This window comes from Hippopotamus amphibius, chromosome 9, assembly GCF_030028045.1.
Source record: "Hippopotamus amphibius kiboko isolate mHipAmp2 chromosome 9, mHipAmp2.hap2, whole genome shotgun sequence".
In the NCBI taxonomy this organism is placed as follows: domain Eukaryota; kingdom Metazoa; phylum Chordata; class Mammalia; order Artiodactyla; family Hippopotamidae; genus Hippopotamus; species Hippopotamus amphibius.
This window is the reverse complement of record NC_080194.1, coordinates 20977714-20991385: the sequence shown is the minus strand read 5'-3', so window position 1 is coordinate 20991385 and position 13672 is coordinate 20977714.

Genomic DNA, 13672 nt, shown 5'->3' with positions numbered 1-13672 from the left:
CAAAATAGAAAAAAAAAAAAAAAATCCCAGTAAGTTTGGAGAAGTTTTATCCTTAAGTGCAGAGTGCAATAAAAATTCAAGAAATTATATCTTTGTGGCATGAACTGCACTTTTCTTTGTTAGAAATAAATGTGAAGGATGATCAATAAAGAATTGCTTTAGAAAAACATTAATAGAAATGTGTGTGAAATGAGTATACCTATTTTTTAAGCATCTTATTGCATATTTCTTTACCTTTTTGGGCAGGGGTGGGGAGCAATTTTTCTTTAGTTTCTAAATTCCAGATCTAGACTAAAAATTGGAAAATGTAATGAAACCAAAAAACAAAATAAACAAAAAAGTCCAACTCCTAAAATGAAAAATTTATCTCAGAGACTAGACAAATCATCATCATAATTGTCTTTTTTTAAACCAGTTTAAATAATCCTTAACTGAAGAGTCATATCAGCAAAAATAGATGAGATTTATCTCCTTGTATACTGCATATGAGTGTGTGTATATATCTACATATATGTATATAGAGTTAAATAATGTCTGTCCCTTAGCAAGTAAATAGTCCTTCAATCTTATCTTTTAAGAATTATGCATTTTAATTCATCTTCCCTTTTAGAATTAATTTCAAAAATAGGAATAAAGTTGCACTGGATATGAATCATGATATTTTAGAATAAACAGGCAATTTATTAGCTTGCTTATTCAGGGAGATTTTCATAGACAAATACAAACAATCAAATATATTAAATATAAATAATTAAAAGTATACTCACTTCAGTTTTTCATGATTTGATTTCTATCTCTAATTTCACAGCAACACTGGTTACCAATAACTTTAAGAATTAAACTTGATGAGAACAGGCAGTTCTTAGAACAATTAGAGAGCTTGATTAACCAGAGAATGGTGAAAGTTTTTTTTCTTTTTGCCTATTATGATATCTGAGATACCTGAAGCCACTGAGTATAACATGAAAAACATGCTTTACGAGGCCAGGAAACAGCGATGCATGGCAAATGTATAGAAGCTCGTATGGGAAGTCAGTATTTTTGCCTTTTAAAAATCAAAAGTGCTTTAAAAATCAAATATAAAATAAAGGAAATATAACTCTATTACTGAAAAACCATCTATTAGGCATAATGATTAAATCATATAGAAAAGGATTGGAATTCCCTTCTAATTCATAGTAGTCATGTGGATTTGGGCAACTTACTACTTAAGCTACTTTAATTAGTCTCTGCTTTCTCATCTGAAAATGAAAAATAATAAGACCTACTTCATAGATTGTCATGAAAATTACATGATATAACATGTATAAATAATCTCCTAATTTGGGCCTCAGAATATCATAGGTGCTTACATAAACAGTAAAGTTTTATTATGTTAGATTTAAAAAAATGTAAGTAGCAGAGTAACAGTTTGCTAAAAGTCAGAATTTTGTCTTAAAAAAAAGACCTTGGGATAGCTATATCACAAAGTACTCTTCTTTAGTGTATGGGAAACCAATTTTATATTTTTTTAACTTTTTTTATGCATCAGGGCTCTATGTGGTTATGGGATATTTGAAAAGAGGTAAGAAAATAAACCTCTTCCCTCAGGGAGCTCACAGTCTAATCTATACTCTAGAATTTTTGACTGGACTATTTGGTATAAAATGCTTTCACAGCATTTACCCAGCCAGTTGATGGATATTTGCTATTGAACTGCTCCTGTACTTAAGATTGCTTTATTGACAGAGTAATCAATATAGGCGATCCAGTGTTTTCTTTTAAACAGCTATAAAAGCTGTATTCATCTTATTCTTAATGAGGGTTATTTGTGGTATCTTTGACTGCATTTTTCTATTCAAAGGGGGAAAGAATGCTAAAACACAGAAGATAGTTTGTAACTCTTGTGAATCTTGGCACAATCCAAGTCTCATTTATATTATAATAAATTATTAGAGCTAATTTTGCTCTGAAGATTTCTCACGTGAAGATGTAGCTCTTGATGTTGCTATGAGGCATCTTATACTGGTGCTAACACACATTTGAAATTGTTGTATGTTGTTCAGTGAAGTTGCAGTGCTCCTATTTTATTCCAAATCTATATGATGCTAGTTTTCCAGAAGCAAGATATTATATGAGTTTTAAAATAAGTGCATATTTTAAAATGAAATCAAATGACTCTGGAAAAACTAGATAATAATTGTAGTGTTATACAATGCCAGAATGTATAAGGGTTGACATTTTTCTACATTTTAGCATGAGGCACATTTATAAAATTTGTGATTATTGAATCATTTACTTCCCCCAAATATCAGTCTTCTTTCTCTGCCTCAGTTACTCATCTGTAAAATGGGGAAAATATTTACCTGTATTCCTCATGAAAATTTTATAAAAATCTAATGAGTCTTTGCATTGACCTAATGTCAGATTAAGGTTTTCTAGTCCAGTGTTCTTTTGAGCCGTAGTAGCTCTACAAAAGATTATCCTGAGGATTAGGTGGAGAGTGGCCCAATAAGCCAGATTTCTTTTTCCTTTTTTGTTTATGGTTGGTCCTATCCTAATGTAATCAAAAGTTTCACCAATAATTTCTTCTAAAAGTTTAAAAAAGTTTTTTTAATTGTAATTGGCTCATATAAATCTTGGAGTGTATCTGTGAATGATTTGAATTAGAGACCTAATTTTACTTTTGTTCCATATTGATAAGTAATTTTAATAGTGCTATTTACTAAAATGCATCTTTTCCTGCGTATGTGTAGTACAGCTTTCATATATGTTTCTTTACACAGGTCTTTTTCTGGACTTCCTCTTCAGTTTCATCACTTAATTTGTCTATCTTATGCCTAATTATACCATTTTAACTATTCTAGTTTTATTATAATCCCTAATATCAATAGATAAGACCTTTTGTTATCTTCTATAAAATTGACTTGTTTATTCTTGGGCTTCTACACTCCTATGAATGCTATGACCAACTGGGTAGGAATTTTAATTGGAATTGCATTGAATTCTGGGTTAATTTGGGGAAAATTGGCTTTTTGCCACATTGAATCAATATACATCTGAACATTATATATCTGTTTTTCATATCTTCTTTTATGTCCTCTATTCCTATTTTGTACTTTTCCCCAGTTAAGTCCTTTTAAAATTTTTATTGACATGGATACATTTGTTTCTTGGACAATAAGTTACAGCACATAGTTCAACACTTCATTCTGGTTTTTGCCAGAAATGATATTTTTCATTTTTCACTTTATATTTAACAATTTTCAGCAAAATAATATTTGTTTTGAGATTTTGGCTAATATTAATACATGTCAGAAATTGTTGAGATTAAATCATGACATTTAACTTCTTTTATAAAGTATTTTAAATAGATAGTATCTACAAATGGTAAATTAACAGTAAAAATGATAAAAGACACGTAATAAAATGTTTCCTCTCTCCCTTGTTTTACAATGTAGATTTTATTATTTTTCAGGTCTGGTAAGGCCAATAGATCAGGAGAATACTGACGGTAAAATGATTGTTACTCAAAGGTCTCAGAGGAGATGCCATGCCACTGCACACATGGCCACATTGGGAGGCACCAGGGGTGGCCGGGAGCAAAGGGAGTGACGGTTAAAGATGGACAAGAACCTTTAATGTGTTTTCAGTAGGCAGGAATAAGAGAGGTAGGGTAAGAACATTTAGGATTGGCTAGTTTGAATAATGTCAGGGGTCTCTGTGACAAAGTGATTATCGCTAGCTGCCTGGTACCTTCCCTATGGTAATTAGAACAGGAAAGTAGTGGTTCAGAGTCTCAGTCTGCTAAAGTAGGTGGTGAGGGTAAGGTTCTGGATTTGTTGGTTTGCAAATGAAAGGAGTGCTCTCTGGTGAATGGTTTACTATTTCTAGGAATTGGCTAGCGTGGGAGGGGCAGTCTCTCCAGAATTTGCAGGCTTCTAGTTGTCAAAGCATCAGAAATACAGAAAATAAAAAGGCATGATTAATACTCCATCTCCTTTCTCTAACCATACAGCTGTCTTCCCAGGAAGCTAACAGAATTAACAATTTTATTTTCAGATATAATCTATATATTTGCTAATATACGTACTTGTGTATTTGTTTGCAAAAATAATCACATACTGTACCTTCTACTGTAAAGCATTTTGCTTTCACTTAACTGTATATATAGGAAATTTTTTCATATCTGTGCTTCCAGTTTTTCTTTGATTTTTTTCACAAGTTAGTTTTGCAGAATATTATTAGATTGATACATTTTGATTTATTTGATCATTCTTTTGAGGAAGGGCACTTAGTCTGCTTTAATCTTGTATTATCACAACACTGCAAGAAATATGTTTATTCATCTGTAGTTAACATATGAATAAGATAAAAAGATAAAGTGCTAAATTAAAGGCACATGCATTTAGAATTATGATATATATTAATGTATTATCCCCATGGAGATCATAGCAATCTGCACTCTCACCAACATTTGAAAAAGCCTGTTTCCCTCATTCTCAAGGTCACACTAGCAAAGTACTTATCAAGTTTTTTTACCTTGAGATAAACCATATTTCCTATATCTGTGTACCTATATAAGCATATATATAATACATATATACAATTATTAATATAGTTATATATTTAATAATATTTTATTTAGGATTTTTGTAGTTATGATAAATGTATTTGCCTACAATATCCCTTTCTCATATTCTCCCTTTATGGTTTTGATTTTAGTACCCTACTGATCTCATAAAATACTTTTAGGAATCTTCCCTCTTTTTACATTTTCTGAATATGTAATAGGGATTATCTGTTTCTTGAATATATATTACAGATTGCCTTAAAAATTGTGTGGCTTGTGTCTGAAGTCACAAAATGTGGCTTACATGAATCCGTGTGAGTCAGGGATTTATGACTCTCACCCATGACTCTTATCTATTTTCTGTTTTGGAACTTTGCATGTGGTTTAAGTTCAGGACATTTTAATAATGCTGTATGTCAAAGTTTAGAATTCCATGAGCTGTCCGTTTGTTTTATTCCCAAAGGGAAAAAAAAATGGTGCCCAAATTAGAGAAACGCCTTGCCCAAGAATAGATTATAATTTTCTTAATAAGTAAACTCAAAATCCCTCAGTTGTTCACACACACACACACACACACACACACACACACACACACACACACACAGTGTTACTGAAGATCTCTAAGTGGCACTAAGTTTAGACCACTGAGCATATTTTATTTGGAGTCCTCTTTCATTTATTTTTCTTTTTGCTAATTTATTGGTTTCTTGGAGATAGATTAGGCAACTGGAGTGGGTCTATCAGAAATATTTTACAGATACCAAAGAACATAACATGTCACAAGAAAGCATATTCTCATTAACACATTAAAATTGTTTATGATCCTACGTAGCTAGCTTTGTTCTCTGACCTTATCACACTCCACAGGGACACAGGAGGAGGAACACACTTCCCTGTGGGATATATTAATCACCATCACCCCATTTTGTTCTTAAGATTGAGTTCTTCATTTTGTTTTTAAGTGAAGAAATAAAGTCTCTGCTACAGATGACTGACAGCAGGAATGAGGGCTGTTATCCTTTACTTTAACACTCCCCTTCCTAAGTAAGTTGGCCTTCTCTTCATCACAGGTGCATTGACATTTTAATAACTTAACCCAGCAAAACTGTCACAGAGCTAACAAAGTATTTTACAAAATATACAACAAATTTTTCCCAGTCACAAAGTTTCACAAATAAACAAAACAACTTTTTAAAAAATATAATAATAATTAATTACCAGTGTTTGTACTCTTGCTATCCATTAGAAATAGTATGGTTCTAAAAGGATGTAAATTATTATTATTTTGATTTTTTGTTCTATTTTTTACAGATAAGAAAGTGAGACTCCTAGAGGTTTACAGAGGTGCCATTTAGTGAAAGACTGCATTTTTTTGACCCTCTAGCTGGACATTCCTCTTTCATCACACTTGCATTGCTGTTATTGAGTTTTTTTTTTTCCCTAAGTGTAAGAAAGCAGGGTGCGTAGCTGCATTTATAATCAAACAGAAGATGAGAAAATTCTTCCTCTTGCTGACAGTTCTATCATGAATTTTACCTTTGTACAACAAGAGGAGCTGAAAGAATAGTGAGGATACATCAGATATGATTAAACTCTATATTCGAATACCTTTACTTCTCAAGACTCATTCTAGAGTATGACACTATGTTTGTTGAAAGTTAATAGATACAAATTCATATTTAATGTGACGTGTCACAGTTTATTTTTTCATGCTGAAATTATTTTCCTTAGACAGTGAAAATTCAGTAAGATATGAAAAACAGACACTGTCCTTCCTTTGGAATTTCAATGGATTAATGTGTGGTTAAACAGTGAGTTAATTATGTAAGGATGCCAGAGATCATTAGTGAATGCATTTGTAGTACAGGAATTTAAAAAAGAAAGAAAAAGAGTTACACCAGTGACAGTCAAATCCACTGACTTGGTTTAATTTTCAGAGCTGAGATTCAAAACAGTTTGGCAGCCAAATACTGCCTTTATAAGGACATTTTTCTGCCTACCATTGTTTTCAGATGCCAAATTTCAAGGCCTGTTTGCAGGATCCATTAGGGGACAAGTACTTAGTGCCCAAATTGGTTAATTGCACCCATTAATAATCACCAAATATAATTATAATACACAAACAAGAAAGCTGGAAATGTGTCCTCATCGCTTTCTCCTAGGACTTCCTACACTGGAAATGACATAATTGTTATTTTAATAACTGGAAATTAAATAATCTTTTCTTCTTCCCCATTTCCAGCAGTATAAATTTTTTTCTTTTGCAAAATTCATGACAAAGAGGAACTGCTTGGCTCTGGTACCAAGGGATACCACTTCAGTGACTTTTAACAAAGAAGGACTGGCTAGACTAGAATGAGTGAAAACATCTTGGGCTATTCAGACCCAATGAGGCAAGAACCCAAATGTGGTGCCACTTTGCTAGTAGATGACAAAAATCTCTCTCCTTTTTTTTTAGTTTTTTTCAAAAGTTGTTCTTTCCTGTTTGATGAATACATGTTTGCAAATTATTTAATAGTTTGAATAAGTTAAAGCAGGTGTTAACAATGATGCTTAATTTCTTGCCTAATTGAACTATACATGTATCATAAAATTGCGAGTTTTTTTAAACTGAAAGATATCTTCATAATCATCCAGCCAAAATCCCTTGCTTTACAGAAACAGAAACTGCGGCTTAGCAATAAAAAGTGACTTCCCAAATTCAAATAGCTGGAACCTACAATCCTGCTAATTCCTTCTATAGCTTTGCTACACAGTTGCATAAACCTAGAGTCCACCCTGCCTCTTCCCTCATCACTTTATGACGTATGCCATTTCAAATGTCCTTTTTAATAAAGGCTTTTCTTACCCCCCCTTCTAATTCTAGTAGGATATGATTTCTTCTTTTACATCCCCATGACTCTTTGTTATTTAACTTTAGGGATCTAAGATCCACTCACTTTTAGTACTGTTATTTGTTTACTTACCTTAATTCTTTTTTCCACCTGCCATTCTTTGAAGGCAATTATTTTATTTACTTTTGATATTCTCTATTGTATCTAAATAACATCTGACATTTAAAGTAATAAATAAATACATTTGGGGTTTGAGGGAGGGTTGTTGTTGTTTGTTTGTTTTTTGCAGCTATATTTTAAGGAAGTCAAGGACCTTGACTTTTGACGCTCAAAGCAATGTAGCTTTTTTTCCTACTATACCATGTAGTGGGAAATACCACCAGAGAAGTCAAACAGGATTCACGACTATTACAATAGAGGAGAGAGACTAAACTCAAATTCCTCCCTTGAAATAAGGGCAGAATACTTTTTAAGCGCTGGGAAGACCTAGTGGAAAAGTAGGGTATTGGTGAGGATTTTGGTAAATATGTTTAGGTTATGTATTTGCTAAGTAGCTTTTATCTAACTTTGGTTTCCACACTCCTACAGAAAATAGGAGATAGGAGTGCTATTTTTTTATTGTTGTTTTGGTTTTTTTTTTTTTTGGTAATTATATTTCAAAGGATGGCTCCCAGGTCCTTGAGAAAGACTTTCCTGTGTTTTAAAACTGGCAAGAAGCTGGGAGAAGTTTTACATTGCCAAGGAGAAGAGAAAGAATTTAGAGCGGCAAGTTTTCTAAAGTAAAAGCTCTTACAAAAAGGAGATTTGTGGCCTCCAGTCAGGAAGAAACCTGTCTAAAGGTTAGTTAAGCTGAAGAGAGGGTTAAGGCCAGTGGTCACCATCAAGTGTATTATATTAACTGTGATACTATAATCATTTTTGATGCCAGTCATAGAAAAATCATGTCAAAATGGCTTAGCTAATAAAGCCATTTTATTCCTTCATATAAGCAGAGGTTTCAAGGAAGTGTGGCTTCAGGATTGGTTAACAGAGCAGCCAAAGGATGTCAGTAAAGACTGTTTATTTTTGATATCCTACTCTGGTATGACCCCCATGCTGGCTAAATCCTTCTCGTGGTCACAAAATTAGAACAAAATTTTCAGGCCGTACTTAAAATGGCAACAATATATTTGCGATAAAAAGAGTCTCAATCAGCTTCTAGGAAAGATCCTCTTAGGTCTCAATGGCTAGAATTTGGTCACATTCTCCTTTCTAATATGAACTGAGAAGGATGGATCATAATCTCTTGATTGTCTTAGCATTATCAAAATTTACTCCTGAATTCCTTGAGAAAGAGTAGATTAAAAAAATGTTTTGTTTTTGGATGGGAACTAGACTTGTGCTGATTGCTTTGCAGTGTATACAGATGTTGAATTATAATGCTATATAGAAAAATACAAAAAATGTATTTGTTTATAAAAAAAAAAGTTTTGCTTTTTACAAGAAAGAACATAGAAATGATTATTGGGTAAACAACCAGCAATGTTAAGAGAAGAATCTAAGGAAAGCTATTAAGAACTAAGACTCCTTTATTTTGAGAATTGGGGAGGAGGTATTGATCAAAGGGTACATAGTTTCACTTATGCAAGATGAATAGGTCCTAGAGCTCTACTATACAATATAGTGCATATAATTAATAATACTGTATTCTACACTTAAAAATTTGTTAAAAGGATAAATCTTATGCTAAATATTCTTATTAAAAAAAAGAAGGGAAGAAATTTCTAGAGGTGATGATAAGTTTAGGGCATTTAACTCATCAAAATGTATACATTAAATATGTACAGCTTTTTTGTATGTCGATCATAGCTCATAAATATTTTAAGTATTTTTTCTGTTGAGTCCTCTGTATTTTTATAATTGATGTAGAAGATCATTCTATATCCTCTATCAAGCTCTTTGATGACTATATATACTATAAAATATCATCATCCAATCTATGGCTTGTTTTTTTGTTTTTTAATGACATTTTAAAAAATGAACTTAATGTTTACATAAGCCAGTATTTTGTTTCTTTCTCTATTAATTAGTGCTTTTCTAATATTGTTTAAGAAGCGTTTGTCTACGTCCAAATGTTGAAGATATTCTATATTGTATTCTAAAAGTTTGGTTTGTTTTCTTTGTTTTTTACTAATCTACCTTTGACATTTAGGTTTAGATTTGCGATTCTCTAATATTGATTTTTGCCTATGACATTGTATTAGTTTTCTGTGACTGATGTAACAGACTACCACAAATTTAGTACCTTAAAATATAAAAATTTATTATCTTATAGTTCCTTAAGTCAGAAGTCTAACTCTGATCTTATTAGCCTACAAACAAGGTACCAGCAGAGCTGCATTCATTTCTGGAGCCTGCCACAGGGAATCTGTTTCCTTTTCTTTTCCAGCTTCTAAAGTTTAACCTCATTTATTTGCTCATGAGCCCCTGCCATCTTCAAAGCCAAGAAGACAAGTTGAGTCCTCCCCATATGATATCACTTTGACCTTTTCTCTCTCTTCCTCCACTTTTAAAGACCTTTGTGATTACATTAGATCCATTCAGATACTACAGGGTAATCTCTCTATTTTAATATCAACTGATTAGCCACCTTAATTTCATCTGCTGCCTTAATTCCATTTTGCTGAATCAGGCAACATATTCACATATTCCAGGTGTTAGGACATGGACATGTTTGGGGGAGCATTTTCGGCTTCTCATAGGTACAAAATAGAGTTTAAGTTCCATGTTTTTCCCACACTGGTATTGAATTGACCCAATATCACTTGCCAAAGTTGCACTGCATAGCTGTATGGAAAATTAGGTGTTTGGTTCTTTTTCTTAACCTTTGTTTCTGTTCCACCTGCCTATTCTTGTGTTGACATCATGTCATCTTAATGTCTTCTTTTTTTAAACAACTATTTGTATCTGGTAGTTCTGCAGCTAAGTTCTTTTACTTCAAGATTACCTTGGCTTATCTTGGTCTTTTGAATGATTCGAAATATTTTAGGTTGACATTGTCAATTTCCAAAAATTTCTAGGATTTTTATTCATATTGAATTAAATTTGGGGGAAAACTGACATCTTTGTAATATTTATATATTTGGATCCTCCTTACATTTCTTCAATAAAATTTTGTAGTTTTCAATGCAGAGTCTTCTAAGTTTTTGTGAGATTTATTCATAGCTGTTTGATGCTTTAGGATATTATTTTTAAATTGTATTTTTGTTTTTCAAATTTTATTTTCTGTTTGTTGCTGATACATGGAATGCAGTAAATTTATATCAGCCTTTTATTCAGTGATCTGATTATATTCATTTATCATTTTCAATAACTTCTCTATGGACAGCCAAACACCCTGCTCTGCTTTTGAGAAGTTTTTAGCTTAACTTTGTAGGCCTTTTAATCCAGGAAGCATGAGAATTAAGCAAACGTTATAACTGGACACCTGAGAAGAAAATCAATTCTCTAATATTTTCACCAAAAGCTCTGCTAAGTAGTCTGTCTCTCACAAGCTTCCCTCTGCCCAGGTAAAGCCTGTATTCTCAGCCCTCCGTCCAAGCCTAGAATCAACAGATACTCCCAGGGGAAAATTGGCCAACAGAAGGTCAGCTGACCTCACTGTTGTATGTCCCTCTCTGGAATCTTAGCTCTTCGTATTTTAACTTACTATTTCAGCAGCTTTCTGATGCTTTTAAACAGAAGAATCTTGTGTTTTATCTGACTTCTCTTTTTTTTTTCCTGAGCTGACCTCCATCTGACCTTAGAGGGATATTGCATGTTGGATTTTATCAAATTATTATGTAAATATATTGAAAAGATTACACAATTTTTCCTCCTTAAACTAGAGTTTCTAATATTAAAATGTATTTTATTACCTTTATAAACCCATTTTGATTATTTTTTAATTTATCTTTATTATTTTATTATTTTACATTTGTTGGTTAATTCTTTTACTTACTTTTTAACTCAACAGTTTAGTTTGCCAGTTTTTAGCCTTTCTGTGTTTAAAACATAAATATACTATAATCACCATTTTAGGCGTACCTTAAAATATTAAAATAGAGTATTTTAACTATCTGCAATGTTAAATATTTTCAGTACATATTTCAATATCTATTGTAAATAAATCTTTTTGACTCATCAGCTATTTAGAAGAGTGTTTATAGTTTTAAAAACATATGAGTATTTTAGGTATAATACTAATTTTGAATTCAAATGTAATTAAATCCTGGTTAAAAAAACATGACATAAATAATACAAACTTTGAAGTTTATTGAAATTGATTATGATCTAACATTTGTACATTGTTAAAAATATCCCCTGTGTACTTGAAAGAGTAAATACTCTAAATTTGGAATATAAATTTCTGTATATATCCAGATCAACTTTGCACGTAATTGCTATTTAAATCTTCTCTTTCCTACTCTTTGTTACTCCTGACTGCTGATTGATTTTCCTCGCTCAGATATTTTCTTTTTTTTTTTTTAAGAGCTTTTATTTAGATACAGTTAACAGACAATAAACAACATATATTTACAGTGTACAATTTGGTATCCCAATCTCCCAATTCACCCCCGCCCAACCCTCCCTGCTTTCCCCACTTGGTGTCCGTGTGTTTGTTCTCTATATCTGTGTCTCTATTTCTGCCTTGCATTTCCTCTTTCATAGTTGTTAGCATTTGCCTTATGTATTGAGGTGATCCTATATTGGGTGCATATGTATTTATAATTGTTATCTCCTCTTCTTGGATGGATCCCTTGATCTTTATGTAATGTCCTTTCTTGTAGCTTGTAACATCTTTTATTTTACAGTCTATTTTATCTGATATTACTGTTGCTACTCCAGCTTTCTTTTGACTTCCATTTGCATGGAATATCTTTTTCCATCCCCTCACTTTCAGTCTGTATGTGTCCCTAAGTCTGAAGTGGGTCTCTTGGAGACAGCATATATGCAGGTCTTGTTTTTGTATCCATTCATCCAGTCTGTGTCTTTTGGTTGGTGCTTTTAGTCCATTTACATTCAAGGTAATTATTGATATGTATGTTCCTATTACCGTGTTCTTAATTGTTTTGGGTTTGTTTTTGTGGGTCCTTTTCTTCTCTTATGTTTCCTGCTTAGAGATGTTCCTTTAGCATTTGTTGTAGGGCTGGTTTGGTGGTGCTGAATTCTCTTAGCTGTTGCTTGTCTGTAAAGCTTTTGATTTCTCCATCAAATCTGAATGAGATCCTTGCTGGGTAGAGTATTCTTGGTTGTAAGTTCTTCCCTTTCATCACTTGAAATATATCCTGCCACTCCCTTCTGGCTTGCAGAGTTTCTGCTGAGAAATCCGCTGTTAACCTGATGGGAGTTCCCTTGTATGTTATTTGTCATTTTTCCCTTGTTGCTTTTAATAACATTTCTCTGTCTTTAATTTTTGCCTATCTGACTACTATTTGGCATGTTTCTCCTTGGGTTTATCCTGCCTGGGACTCTCTGTGCTTCCTGGACTTGGGTAGCTATTTCCTTTCCCATGTTAGGGAAGTTCTCAACTATAATCTCTTCCAATATTTTCTCAGGTCCTTTCTCTCTCTCTTCTCTTCTGGGACCCCTATAATGCGAGTGTTGGTGCATTTAACATTGTCCCAGAGGTCTCTTAGGCTGTCTTCAGTTCTTTTCATTCTTTTTTCCTTATTCTTTTCTGCATCAGTGATTTTCACCATTCTGTCTTCCAGGTCACTTATTCGCCCTTCTGCCTCAGTTAATCTGCTGTTGGTTCCTTCTAGTGTATTTTTCATTTCAGTTATTGGGTTGCATATCTCTGTTTGTTTGCTCTTTAATTCTTCTAGGTCTTTGGTTAACTTTTTGATTTTTGCATCCAATCTTTTTTCAAAGTCCTAGGTCATCTTCACCATCATTATTCTGAATTCTTATTCTGGAAGGGTGCCTATCTCCTCTTCCTTTAGTTGTTTTTCTGGGGTTTTATCCGGTCCCTTCATCTGGTACAAAGTCCTCTGCTTTTTCATTTTCTCTGTCTTTCTGTGGCTGTGGTTTTCAGTTCCACAAGATGAAATACTGCTGATACTGCTTGATGCTGCTGTTTGTCCTCTTGTGGAGGAAGCTGTCTAAGGGGCTGGTGCTTGCTTCCTGATGGGAGGGACTCTCAGATATTTACTTGTTAAAATTTGTTTTGTGAGTTTATGTTCTTTAACTGAGGAAATTTTGTAAACATAAGGTTTGTCCTGAGCGTTTGTCTCTTCATACAGACTTTGAACTGGCTTTTGCCAAA